This window comes from Elaeis guineensis, chromosome 13, assembly GCF_000442705.2.
Source record: "Elaeis guineensis isolate ETL-2024a chromosome 13, EG11, whole genome shotgun sequence".
Classification (NCBI taxonomy): Eukaryota; Viridiplantae; Streptophyta; class Magnoliopsida; order Arecales; family Arecaceae; genus Elaeis; species Elaeis guineensis.
This window is the reverse complement of record NC_026005.2, coordinates 69,827,166-69,841,601: the sequence shown is the minus strand read 5'-3', so window position 1 is coordinate 69,841,601 and position 14,436 is coordinate 69,827,166. Positions and strand designations below refer to the sequence as shown.

General features: G+C 34.4%; 1 non-coding gene across 1 annotated transcript; it reads left to right on the top strand.

The window, feature by feature from the left end:
* The first annotated feature begins 3,104 nt into the window (after positions 1-3,104).
* LOC140853554 (small nucleolar RNA R71) lies at positions 3,105-3,210 on the top strand. Its single transcript, XR_012136624.1, has one exon. It is a non-coding gene; the product is annotated as a small nucleolar RNA R71 (small nucleolar RNA).
* The last annotated feature ends 11,226 nt before the right edge of the window (positions 3,211-14,436 follow it).

The window sequence follows — 14,436 nt, the reverse complement described above, 5'->3', positions numbered from 1 at the left end:
GGAATGGACCAGTCAGGGGATTTTATTATAGGTGCTGTTGTCAGGGCTGTTCGTAATATGTTGAATGCTTTCAAACAGTCTTCGTCAAAGATAAATGGTGTATCCTTGGCCAACAGATTGCACAAGGTCTTGAAATCTTGCTAAAGTCTTTGATGAAGCGTCTATAAAATCCGGCATGACCTAAGAAGGATCGTATTTGTCGGACCGAAGTAGGGGGTGGTAGTTTTGAAATGACCTCAATTTTGACTTTATCTACCTCGATCCCTCTTTCAGAAATAATATGTCCTAATACAATTTCTTTTCGCATCATGAAATGGCTCTTTTCCCAACTTAGAACAAGATTTATCTCCATACACCATTTAAGAACTTTGAAAAGATTATGGAGATAATCCTCAAAGGTGGTTCCAAACACAGAAAAATCATCCATAAAAATTTCAAGACATTTGTCCACCATATCCGAAAAAATGGCCAGTATGCACCATTGAAATGTAGCGGGTGCATTGCAGAGCCCAAATGGCATACGTCGAAAAGCGAAGGTGCCATAGGGGCAGGTGAAGGTAGTCTTTTCTTGGTCATCCAAAAATACAGGTACTTGATTGTACCCTGAATAACCATCAAGAAAACAGAAGAAACTTTGTCCTGCTAACCGTTCTAAGATTTGGTCGATGAAGGGCAATGAAAAATGGTCCTTCCTAGTAACGGCATTCAGTTTTCTATAATCTATGCATACTCACCATCCAGATGATATGCGAGTGGGAAGCAGTTCACCTTCTTTGTTCTCAACCACAGTAATACCTGATTTCTTAGATACTACTTGAGTGGGACTGACCCATTCACTATCGATATAGGGTAGATGATTCTAGCATCTAACCACTTTACCATCTCTTTCTTTACTACTTCACACATGTTTGGGTCAATCTCCTCTGCATATCTCGATGGGGTTTGGCATGTTCCTCAAAATGAATATGGTGCATGCAAATGGAGGGGTCAATTCCTTTTAAATCAGCAATGGACCAATCGATAGCCTCTTTGTGTTCCTTCAGAATACCAACCAATTGTGCTTCCTGATTAGGGGTCAAGTCTGATGCAATGATTGCCAGGAGGATGTCATTGAGTCCTAGAAATACATACTTGAGCGTAGCAGGAAGAGGTTTCAATTCTAACGTAGGTGGTGATTCTAAAGATGGGACTATTGGTGTACTGGCTAATGTGGGCAATGGCTCATACTTGATTGTCCATGGAGGAGTGGTTTTATCGTGTGGTGTATCCAACAAGATGTTAACTTCTTTCATATATTCCTCAAAGTTATACACTCCAAAGTGAGCCAAGCAAGTATCTAAGGGGTCTGGTGCTAGAATTATGGGTGTTGCATCTTCTATCATATCTTCTAGTGTATCTACTTTGAAGCAACTATCTATTAATGGTCCTTGGGAAGCACCAAACACATTCAGTCTTAGTTTCTTATTCCCAAACGATACGTCCATGACTCCTGTCCTACAATTAATGCATGCATTTGCCGTAGCTAGGAAGGGTCGTCCTAAGATAATGGAATTTGTCTGGGGTTGCCATTTAGTTCCATGTCGAGAATCAGAAAATCAACTGAAAAGTAAAACTCATCTACCTTAACCAAGACATCCTCAAGCATTCCACGTGGTTCCTTAATTGATCTGTCGGCTAACTGCAGTGTGACTGATGTGGATTTTAGTTCTCCGAATCCAAAAAGTTCATACACCGAACTAGGTAAAAGATTCACACTTGCCCCTAAATCCAGAAGAACTTTTTCAATGTGATAATCTCCTATAACACAGGAAATGATGGGGGCTCTGGGTCCTTAAGCTTTGAGGAGTGGCATGCTGGAAGACAGAACTAGCCTGTTCAGTGAGGCATACTTTCTTTGGGATTTGTGATCTAGATTTACATTTTTGGGTGCACAATTCTTCAAAAATTTGGCATAAGCAGGAATCTGTTTGATTGCGTCTAGAAGGGGAAGATTAATTTGGACTTGCTTAAATAATTCTAACATCTCATCGAGTTTTTCTTCCTTCTTATCTGCAGGAATAGGGGCTTTCAGGGCATCTGAAAATGGGCTTTAGGCAAGTAAGATGATTCCGGTGCAGTTGGTTCCTTCTCTATTTTCAGGTCCTCCTTGTTCTTGGTGATTTGGCTTCGGTTAGAAGTTTAGGGTCGGTCTCATTGGTTGTACTAATGTGTTCAATGACCTTCCCACTTCTCAGAGTCATGATTGATTTGGCATGTTCAGAAAAAACTTCTGGGGTATTAGAGCTCTCAATCACAAATTGCCCTCTTGGGTTGCTCTCGGGTTGGCTAGGTAATTTTCCTCCTTCCCTCCTACTGAATGCAGTCGCTAGTTGACCTATTTGGGTCTCTAGCTTAGCAATGGATTGTGTGTGGGAGTTAAGATCTGAGTGTTGACTTCTAATCGTTCTAGTACATTCAGAACTTTTTTCTCAAAAGCTGAGTTGTGACCAGTAGTAGACGGTTGAGGAACATTTTGAAATTTATGGTATGGTCCATGCCTATATGTTGGGTCCTGATATTGAGGTCGAGGTGTGGCAGGACCAACCACTGGTTGTGGTCTCCAGAAAAAATTTGGATGGTTTCTCCAGTCAGGGTTATAAGTGTTCGAATATGGATCATTTCCTGGTCTGCGAGCTTGTTGGACTTGAGCTTGCTGAACCTGCTCGTGCACAAACTCAGAAAATTGAGGTGTGGCTGGGCATTCACTAACAATATGGTTCGGACTTGCACACAATGCACAAACTTTTTGGATTGGGTTAGGTGGAATGGAGATTGTCCAGTATTTAAAAGACGATCTAATTTTTGGGACAGTTCATCTACCTTATGATGGATATCTATGGCATTTCCTACTTCATATATTCCACCTCTCTTTGGGTTTAACATGGGTTTATCTCTAATAGAAGCAGACATATGATGTAATGAATTTTTACTTAAAATTTCAAACAGTTGCCATGCCTCATCCTCACTTTTCAGCATGAATGTCCCACCGCATGATGCATCGATCATTTGTCAATGTCTTTCTGATAGTCCATCATAAAAATATTGGATTAACTGCCACTTGGGTACAGCATGGTGGGGACATTTTCTAATAAGGTCCTTTAATCTCTCCCATGTTTCATGAAACATTTCTCCATCTAATTGGGAAAAACTAGTTATGGCTTTCCTTATTTGATTAGTTTTTCCTATGGAAAAATATTTCTTGAGAAACTCTCCTTGCAGCTGGTCCCAAGTTGATATAGTCATGGAATCCAAAGTATGTAGCCAGTATTTGGCTTTGTCCTTAAGTGAAAAAGGAATAATTTTAACCTAAGAGCATCATCGGAGAAGTTGTGAATTTTGACAGTTGAGCATATCTCAAGAAATTCTTCAAGATATTTATAAGGGTCCTCATTACTAAGTCCATAAAATGAAGGTAACATTTGGATTATACTGGACTTAACTGAGTGGCCTCCACAGGAGGCACTTGAATACAAGAGAGTAGGTATATGTAGAAGGAGTAAAGTACTCCTTCAATTGCTTTGGTGGATCATTCTCCTGATTTCGGTCCATATTTTTACGTCTGTTGGCTCTAAAGGTTCTTTCTATTTCTGGATCAAAAGGTTGGATTTCTGATCGTAACGATCTACGGCCAAGCATACACCTTACAATTGTACTTTAGAGCAAACACAAAAAATTTTAGTTTTTATAATATATATATATATATTTATAAAAAATTGAGAAAAGAATGAAGAAAATCTAAAGAGAAGAACCTAATAATCTTAAATCTATGAAAAGGGAGAAATTAGTTAATGTTTAGATGTTAATTGCAATCAACTTAAACAAGCATAGACTCTCTATCCTAAGGTTAACTTAGATCTAGACAGCTCCTAACTTCTAAGACCGCCTTTGAGCACTCCAAGCTCAAGACTGACTAACTGACTCGGTCAGGTAAGCGTAAGATATGGGAGGTTCCCTGCTCGTTACTTTCCTTAGACACCAACTGAGTTGGCCAGGTCAGTCAACGGAACCAATTGAAAACCACTTTCTTTAACCACTTGCCTTAGACACCGAGCAATTAACCAATCCGCACTCGGTTCAACTCTAGAGCTTTCTTATCCTATTGAGCTCGAAATCCTTAGGGATCAACATCTAATTAATTTTAGATTAAGGTCTAGATTATGCAAATGCAAGGGAGTGATTTGTGGGTCAAAGAAGGGTGATCAAATCCTCACTTTATCTGATTAATGGGTTATTGCCCTTAAAATTAATTATGGAGATGAGATGCAAAGAAACAAGATGTCCAATCAAGTTAGAAATTTTTATATTTGAGGTTACGCTATTTTAGTTAAGTGTTATGAAATGTCAGTGGCTTTTTTTTTTTAATTCAACCATGTCAAGGTCCCCGACAACGGCACCAAAATTTGATGTGTAGTCGTTGATAGCACCAAAAATAACTCTACTCACTACGTAGATAGGATGAGTCGAGATCGTATCCTCAGGGACCTTGGGCTAAGTTGAGATTGCAAAATAAAAGAAAGAAGCATTGTTTTTGATTTAGAAAATAAATTATCTTAAAATTGATGTAATTAAAAAATAAAGAGCTCGGGAGTTTTGAATTAATTTTGCACTAGTAGAGTTGTATCTCTTTTTTTAATTAAATAGATGTGATTAATCTTAGGAAAAATACCTGTCTTTCCTCGGCACGTCCCGTATTCGTAGATCATGGTGCGTCTTCGGAAAGTACTAGGTAAACAACTCTTCTTTCCTCGGCACGTTCCGTATCCATAGATCACGGTGCGTCTCCGAAAAGTAAAAGTTGTTCCTAATATTAATCTAACAAGAAAGCATAAATAAAAGTATATGAAAGAGAGCAAATAAAGAACTCATGACGATTTAAATAAAAAGTATAATCTTTATTGTATATAAAAAAATACAAGAAAGTTTAGAATAATAAACCATCTCTGTGTCATTACAAAATTTTTTCTCCACTCCCGAGACTGCTAGCCTAGCTACTCATGGAGTAGTCCCTTTCTATTCCTCTATGTAAGGCTCTAGAAGAATTTCTGGGCTCCCCCTCCAATGAGAGTACAAAAGTCTTTTTATAGGTGTTAGGAGGGAAGAGTTTTACATGATTTTCTGATGTGGGACTAAAAAAATGCTAAAGACTACAAGATGGATGGATGAGATGGAAAGATCACAAATAAATAAAGAAAATACAAATCTTTCCTCTCAAAGTATTTCTAAATATTAATTTTTTTCCTTTAATAAGCATCTGTTCGTCCGCCAGCAAAAACTCCCCGCGAACCCGCCTGCCGCACGCCCGCTCGCCGCGCGCCCGCACCTGCATGCCCGCACCCGCGTGTCTGTGCACGCCCGCTCGCGATGCCGTGCCTGTGCCCGCGCTCGCACCCACCCCGCGTCCGCCCCGCGTCCACGCTCGCACCCACGCGTGCCGCGTGAACACTGCCGCGTGAATACTCTTTTTATATTTCAAAAAAAAACTTTTGTTTCTTCACAATAACGTCTATATCCTTTTAGATTTCTTGCATAGTATCTTTATTTTCTATAATACCGTATGCATCCTTCTTTTATTTTAATTTTATTTTAAGTCCAAATTTCTTCAAACTTGAGTCTTTTTGATCTATGAATCGGACTCTTTGTATCGATGATCATCTTTCCTGTAAAACATAAAAAGAAGCATCAAATTCTTAATAAATAAAATAAATTAAATATGATTTTTTGCTTTAAATGACTTAAATTAAGTGTTTATCAGTCATCATCTCGGATCAAGAAACTATAGTATCTATCTGGCTGATTCGGTACTCTATCGGATCTCTTCAATGGTGCTTCTACTAGTTTCGGATTTGATTCTTCAATCAAATTTAATTCTGTGTGTGTCAATTCTTTCACCTCTTGAACTTCATCAAGTTCAATTTTATAGCCATTAGCTTTTTCTCTAAGGAACTCATTTTTTAAAAAGATTGTCCTGTTGTTGATAAACACTTTTTGCTCTTTAGCAAGGTGAAAGTATTATCCTTTAATTTTCTTTGAATACCTTATGAACAAGCATTTATCGAATTTAGGTCCAAACTTATCTATCTTTAAATGTTTGACATAAGTTAGACATCCTCAGATCCTAAGATGTGAGAGCACCAACTTATGTCCAGTCCATATCTCATATAAAATTTTGTTGACAGACTTGCTCGGCATCTTATTCAAAATATAGCAGGCAGTTTCTAAAGCATATCCCCAAAAGAAGATTGGCACACTCATAAAGTCTATCATGGATCGGATCATATCTAACAAGATTTGATTTCTTTTTTTTGACATCCGATTATATTGTGGTGTTCCAGAAGGGGTCCACTATAAGAGAATCTTATTCTCTTTTAGATATATCAGGAAGTCACTGGTGAGGTATTCACCTCTTCGGTCTGATCGAAGGGTCTTAATACTCTTTTCAGTTTATTTCTCTACTTCATTACAGAATCGTTTGAATATTTTGAATGATTCTGATTTATGCTTCACAAGGTAGACATACCCATATCTCGATAGATTGTCTGTAAATATAATGAAGTAGTAGTATCCTTCTCTAGTACTTATATTTATAGATCCGCATATATCAATATATATTAGACCTAGGATATCGTTGGCTCTTTTACCTTTTATCTTAAAAGATGATTTAGTTATCTTATCAAGTAGATAGGATTTGTAAGTTGGTAATGATTCATAATCATCTATTTCAAGGACACACTCCTTGATTAACCTATCAATCTTATTCTTGTTCATATGACCAAGCCTATAATGCCAAAGATAAGATTCACTGACATTATCTATTTTAGAATGCTTACTGGATGTGTATATTACACCAACAGACCGTGATATTACGTATATGCCATGTCTTAATTATCATCGCATAATTACAGTATCATTCATAATGAAATCACAAAAATCATCCTTTATTATAAACGTAAAATCAAATTTGGCCAAAAGGCCTACAGAGATGACATTCATCAAAAAGAAAGGATAATAATGACAATTATCTAACATAACACTACTGGACTCAAAGACAAGCTGCAAAGTTTCTAAAGTCAGGACTGGAATAAGGCTTCCATCTCTAACGTTTAGGAACTACTCGTCTTCTCGAAATTTTTTACTTATCTACAGTTTTTGCAACGAATTGCATATATTAATTGGACTTTCGATATCCAATATCTAAATAGTAGTATTATAAATAAAAAAATTATAAGGAGTTATCATATAAGTACCTTGTGAAGCAACTGTTTGCTTGTTTCTTTTGTTCTCAGGCCTATTTGGGTCAAAGGTGGCTGTGTAAGCAGGATAATTCTATTTTTAATGACCTAACTTCTCGTAGAAGAAGCATTCTACTTGACTCTTATCAACTTTTGAGTTTCTGCTCTACTTTGGATTGATGGCACGAGTTTTTTGTACCTTCTTCTTCTTTTCTCTCTTAAAAGATCGACGACCTACAGATAAACCTCCCACAACATGCACCGGCTCCTTCTAGAGCTGGTGGTCTTCAAAAATTTGCAGTAATTCTAGCAAACCATGGTAGTTTACTATAGGCTTCATCATTCTATAATGATTGAGAAAGGATAGGAAGGACTTGGGTAGCGAGTTAAGAATAGCATCCTTGCCTAACTGTTCATGCAACAGAAAGTCAAGTTTACTCAGACATTCAATCTGCTCAATCATGTACAGTACATAGGCAGTGACTGAAGCTCCCTCTCACATACAAGCATTGAATACTGTGTAAGAGATTTTGTATCTCTCCGCATCCTTAGGAGTTCCGAAAGACTCATTCAATATTTGAATGATCTCCTCTGACTATGCATCCTTGAACCTATGGCTAAGTTCGTCGTTCATGACTGCCCTCATCACATAATGCACAGTTGTGCATCATTAAGCTACTTTAGATAAGTGTCTGTCACAGTACAAAGAGCGTTGGTAGTAGGTTCTTCAGGTATTTCATCTATAAGGATGTACAGAATCCTCTCATGCTCCAAGATGATCTTCAACTTTTGATAGCAACTATCAAAGTTGGGTCCAGTAAGCTTATCGCTGTCCAACAGTAAATGGAGGGATAGTATGTTGGCCATAGCTAAAAAAAAAATAAAAATCTATTAACATATGAATTATTTTTAATCTTAAAGATATGGATTTTAGTCTAAAATTTTTTTATTATTTTATACGAATTAGTAGTCTCTACCTCAACTTGAGGAATTACATTAATTTCTTAGCAGATACTAAAATCCATACAGACTGCATTTGGGTCCGAATATGGCTCGGCCAACCTTAGTATATCCATGAGTACGTCCATAACCAATTTTTCTCCAAACAATTTAGTAATTTAGTTTTACCCCAGATATTCCTTCAGCAGGCATGTGGTGCCTCCACTGAAATTCTGGTTAGATCCAACCATTAACATGACGAGGCTCGAGTGTGGCTCGGCCAACCTGAGCATTGATCTGAAGATACAACAAGATGGTCATATGATGGATGATAATTCTAATACATAATAGACACCAGGTGTATGGCACCTCAAATGCCTACTTAAAATATTGAACTTATTATCATGCACCTTAATAAGAGACTATGAACAAGTTATCTCTATAACTGTATCATTTTAAGGATCTAATAATTTAGATGATTTATTTTATTTACTTGAGAATAAAAAAAAAGTTGACCTGCAAGCTGTAAATTCTCTCACTGACTTCACCAATTCATGCAGTGGATTAGATACAAGCTGGTCTAAAAATAATTAAATTAGTTATAATGATTTATCTTAATGGCATGGGTCAACTCGAATTAACTAATGACCTAATCAAAATATAATCTACCATACTAGCCAAGTAAGTGAGAACGATAAGAGAGATATGTCATTAACTCACCGTAGACGCCATCTAGGTGAGTAGCTCCCAATTAATAATTATTTAATCGAATCTATCATACTTATCTTAGATACTAATTGGTTAATTAGTTTTGATTTGATCTACTAGAAGATTCGGGCTCAATCATGGAGCCATGATCCGGATCCATTCATTAAGGTCAAAAAGATATGGACTTGATCAAACTTCAACTATTGAGATTGATGTAGAAAAATTTTGATCTAATTTAATTCAACTCTTGATTAGATTTAATCAATTTCTCTACTTAGTCCATATATATTTCTAATTCTAGATCTAACTTAATAAAAGAATCTAATTCTTGCTAACCCATAGCCCATCGATTTATATGGTGTCTTAATGATCTTCAATTCTTAAATCTAGATCATTTAAACTTAATTCAGAATTAAGTATGTGAAACGTGTGTTTCAGTTTATAGAACTATTCTACCAGAATTTAAAGTGAAGCATACCATATATTTTAAGTCATGAAAATAAATTTTTATAATATATTTAACAATTAAACATGCATAGGTATGATCTAAACTTCATACAAGCATCACATGCATCATGATAATTTTTAGATTCATACTATTCATATTCTAAAATAATTTTATATCTAAATTTATCTTATTATAATGAATCATAAATTATTTTAGATCTAATTTAAATATATTTATGATTAAAATAACTCATAAGAATCTATTCACTTTTTTTCTTCATGAAATCGGATCACAAGGACATCCCTACACATCTTAAGAGAATCCATCGAATGAGCAAGAGAGAAAAATTAATCTCTTCGATCTTTTTTGATCGAACGATCTGGTGATCTCATCAATCTGAGTACTGGACTACTAAGATCTGAAATCTAATTTTATATGCAATCACATCAACATATAATTTTGATAAAATAATTTATAAATATGACTTGATCTTATCAATCATATTCTTTATCTAATCTAATTAGATTGATACATCATATACATCATATTAGATCTAAAATATAACTTATATTGATTATAAAATATCAATTTTAGATCTGATATTATATAAAAAATTAATTAGATACAAAAATGAACGTATAAGGATTCATTTTCTGGTTAAATCTATTTTGATGTTGTATAAAATTTTGTTAGAAATCATATCTAAAAATCTATCAAAATAGATTCAATTCAGATCTAAAATAAGTCCAACTTTATATCCAAAATAATAATATTAAAATTTTATTAAAATTAATTTAAATAGATTTTAAATCAGATTATTATTTCAATAATATTAATAAGATTCTATTATAACAAACTTATAACAAACCTTAACCAACTGTTGATTAGATTCTTATAATCCAATCAAAATCAAATCATAAATTTTATTTAAATAGATCTAAATCAGATTTAATATCTAACATAAAATTTTATTTATATACAATATATGAATAATCAAAAAAATTAATTAAGTCTGGCTTTGACACCAATTGAAGGGAAAGAAAGCCTATTCTTAGTGGATAACTCAGGTTGCATCTAAAATTTTTGTATATTAAACTAAATAGAGATCAAATTTTTATTTGGATTGCAATAGAATAGGAATCAAATCTCCAAAATTTAAATTCAAATCTTCACGTAGACCTGAATTTGCAAGCCCTCTACTTCACGCACACGCCAAGCTTTGTAGGAAAGTGGGATGAAGCTTTGGATTGAAGAACCTTCGTAAGGCCACCAAAGAAGAAAAAAGAGCTGCTGGTGTGATGCCTCACACCAGTAAGGAGGATACTCAAGAAGGACCATGGCAAAGAGGAAGAGGGGTGGCAACAAAGAGATGCCAAGAGGGGACGCCCACTTGGATCTCATGTCTCATGCCTCTCTCTCACTTTTCTCTTTCACACAATTTGATTGCTCTATTTTATAGATAGAAACCCTCCCTATTTATAGATGATTATCTATGACCCATAAGATTAGGATTCTTAATTCAAATAAATTTTGAATCAATCCATAACTTATCAAAGAATGACTCGTAGTTGAGAAAGGATTGGTGCCCAATTTGGTGCCCACATGCACCCACACCCACGTCCATGTGGGATGGCCCACAACCAGCACCAAACCAGGTGTTGGTCAGCCATGGAGGTGAGAGATCTCAGTGAAAATAGATTCTAAATATCTCATCCAAAATTGGATCAATTTGAATCCAAATTGAAGCTGATTCAAAATAATTTCGAAAGGCTGTCAGTCCTAAACTATTTAGGATTTAAGATCAATCCTAACTTAAAATTTTCAATTCAATTAAGTTAATTAAATTAGATTTAATCTAAAATTAATTAATACTTAAATCTAATCTCTCATAGGCCCTTGGATCATGGGCTTCTTGGATCATAGATCAAAAATGTTCATCTCTGAGATTGAACCTAAATCTCATGTATAGTGCTAGCTAAACATAGTCAACTCTTCAATTCTATTTGACCATAACTTAATTCTCAATCAAGTTATTTATATGTTCAATCAAATTAAATACTTTCAAATTGGATATATAAACATAGGCCAATACTTTCCTACATCGTTTGACTTTTGTGCGTGACTCTATAGATTTGAACACTAAGCTAGTAGCATGAAACTATTTCCTGTACTAATCGAAGATATATCTAGCAATGGTTTCCAACGTCCAGATAGATCGAATAATCGATAGAGAATATTTCAGAATCTATGCATATGATTATCGCATAATTCATCTTTTTGATCCTGAATGCTCTAGGATGATTAGGGTTAACTGTCAATCTTAAGTGTTTCATGCATATTGTATTTCAATCTTTCAAATCTATCTCATGGATTATCTTGATCAAAATTTTACTAAATTAAAATACAGTGATACATCAACTCTTATAATTCAAAAGAGTAAATCCCATCTTGATCTATACACAGACTTCGTAAGTACTTGACTGTACTCTGTAGCCTTCCGTCACTGTATTAGAAATTTAGATAGTCCAGCACCAAAGCATAGTGAGTTGCTTATTTCAATCTTTTAAATCCATCTCATGGATTATCTTGATCAAAATTTTACTAAATTAAAATACAGCGATACATCAACTCTTATAATTCAGAAGAGTAAATCCCATCTTAATCCATACACAGACTTCGTAAGTACTTGACTGTACTCTATAGCCTTCGTCACTGCATTAGAAATTTAGATAGTCCAACACCAAAGCATAGTGAGTTGCTTGTAAGTCACTATGGTGATATCAGGTCTGAGGGATACTTATGTCTATACGTTATATGAGTAGCTCTTGACAGCAAAGTGCTCAGTAGGTGAGTCACTTATTCAGTGATGATGTACTTCTATATCTCACCTGTATGCCATACAATTATCACCACACTCCTTGGTTAAAAAGACAACCAACCCATATGGCACACAATGACCTCCACTCGATAAATGACACTGTCCGGTAATAACGTGTCATTTGATCATAAATATGTTTAAGAACTATATGATAAATTCTCTTTTATCGATTACTAACATAGTTCTAAGGGCTTCATCACAACAAAAGAGTTCTACAAGAAAGATGTAATTTTTGATAAAAAATATCAAAATAACTTTTATTTATCAATGAATAATTCATACATAAAGAAATTCAATCATCACACAATTAGTTTTAGGACACATTTCTCAATATTGACTCCAATACAAAAACTTTAACTAGGTATGGATGGAATCCCATCATACAGATCTTTGATTTCACCATGATTCCTCTATAAAGCACTCTTTATGATCATACAATCTACATCGAGCAGTTCTCCTTGAAAATTTTTAGCTATAACATCATCAAGGTTTTATCCATTACATCCATGAGAGGTTTTATCAATCTTGGATCTCTTTGATCTCCACTAGTATGAGCCCTAATTTTTTCTCTATTTCTTCTTTGTAATTAAGTTCTAATGTTCAAAACCTAGTTGATTCCTTAGGATTTTAGGATTTTCTTAAAATTTAACCTATTGATGCTTCTATAATTTAGAAATTTTATATCTAATTATTATATATACTTCTTTAACATTATCCTTGATCTGTGGCAGATGGTGCACCACAGCAGACCTATCCCCAGATCCGCTAACTGATGTCAATCCTCCATTAGAGAGATCAGATATTATATAAAATTGTTAGTTAACATCTGTAATGTATCAGCAGAAAAATGATTCTCATCTCGTAGTACATGATAATGTGTTGGTCAACATAAACAAACAGGAAAAAGCATAAAAAAATATTATCTTTATACCAACATGGCTACAAAGATAGAAGTCAAACTCCATTGCATGATAAATACTTGTGTCAACTACAGTTCCTAATCAAACCATTATAACATTACTTTCTAGTTCAAACATACAAAATATCACTTTACTTTTATAAATGTGGTACAAAGTTAAGATATCATGATATACAATTAAATAAATATGAGATAGTTATTTTATTCTAGTACACAATGTTAGATATATATCCTAGAAGTCCATTATTGATTAACATATTTTTATTCTATGACACAAATTTATACTTAAACTATTGATTTAATTAATAAAGGGCAAGTTTTTTTTCGTTCAAGTGTTATGTGTCATTGAATCATCTTTGAAATTGATATTATAATAATATTCTTAAGTGTTGAGAATTAGAGTCATGTATGATCAATTTCTAAATTGCTCTTGATCATAAGATAGTTATGGGGATGGTGATCAATTCGGATAGATCGATGCATGTTTGCTTCCTTTGAGATAGATAAGTTTTTAGTTTATCGTATAGAGATACTGAGTGGCAAGTACAAATAGTTGTTAGAGAATAACTAGTACTGAGCGTGACCATACGAGAGATCATATAGATTTTTATTCAATCACCAGTGATCATCTTAATATTGTAGTTGTCTGACTGATTCTTTGACCTATGGTGTCACAATTGCTTATAGTTAGATGACTGTAGTTTGACTACACATAAATATTAATCCGATCATGAGCTTTTATAGTGGATGTTAGCTTTAGTTGGTTGAGCTGTGTGAGCAAGATAAGCATCTATATGGGATCTATGGAGAGGAGTAATCCTATGAGATTGGAGAAGTTGAGTCCACAAGTCTATGGCTATTGTAGTATAATTAATAGAAAAAAATTTTCATTTGAAATCACTATTGGACTTAAGCTAATCACATCTTGTTAGATGTATGTCTTAGAAGCCAATATGATCGACACATTGTAATAAATTTAGGATATAATTTTATATTTAATATATTGATTTGATCAATAAAAGAGTAAGTTTATTTTTTATTCAAGTGTGATGTGTCCTTGAATCATCCATGAAATTAACTTTCGATACATATTCTCAAGGTGTTGAAAATTAGAGATATGTATTTAATTCCTAAATGCTCTCAGTCATAGTATCATCATGAGGATGATGATCGATCCAGATAGATTGGTGCATAAATTACTTCCTTCGAGATAGATGAGTCTCTAGTCTACAGTATAGAAATACTAGACGACGAGTATGGGTAGTTGTTAGAAAAT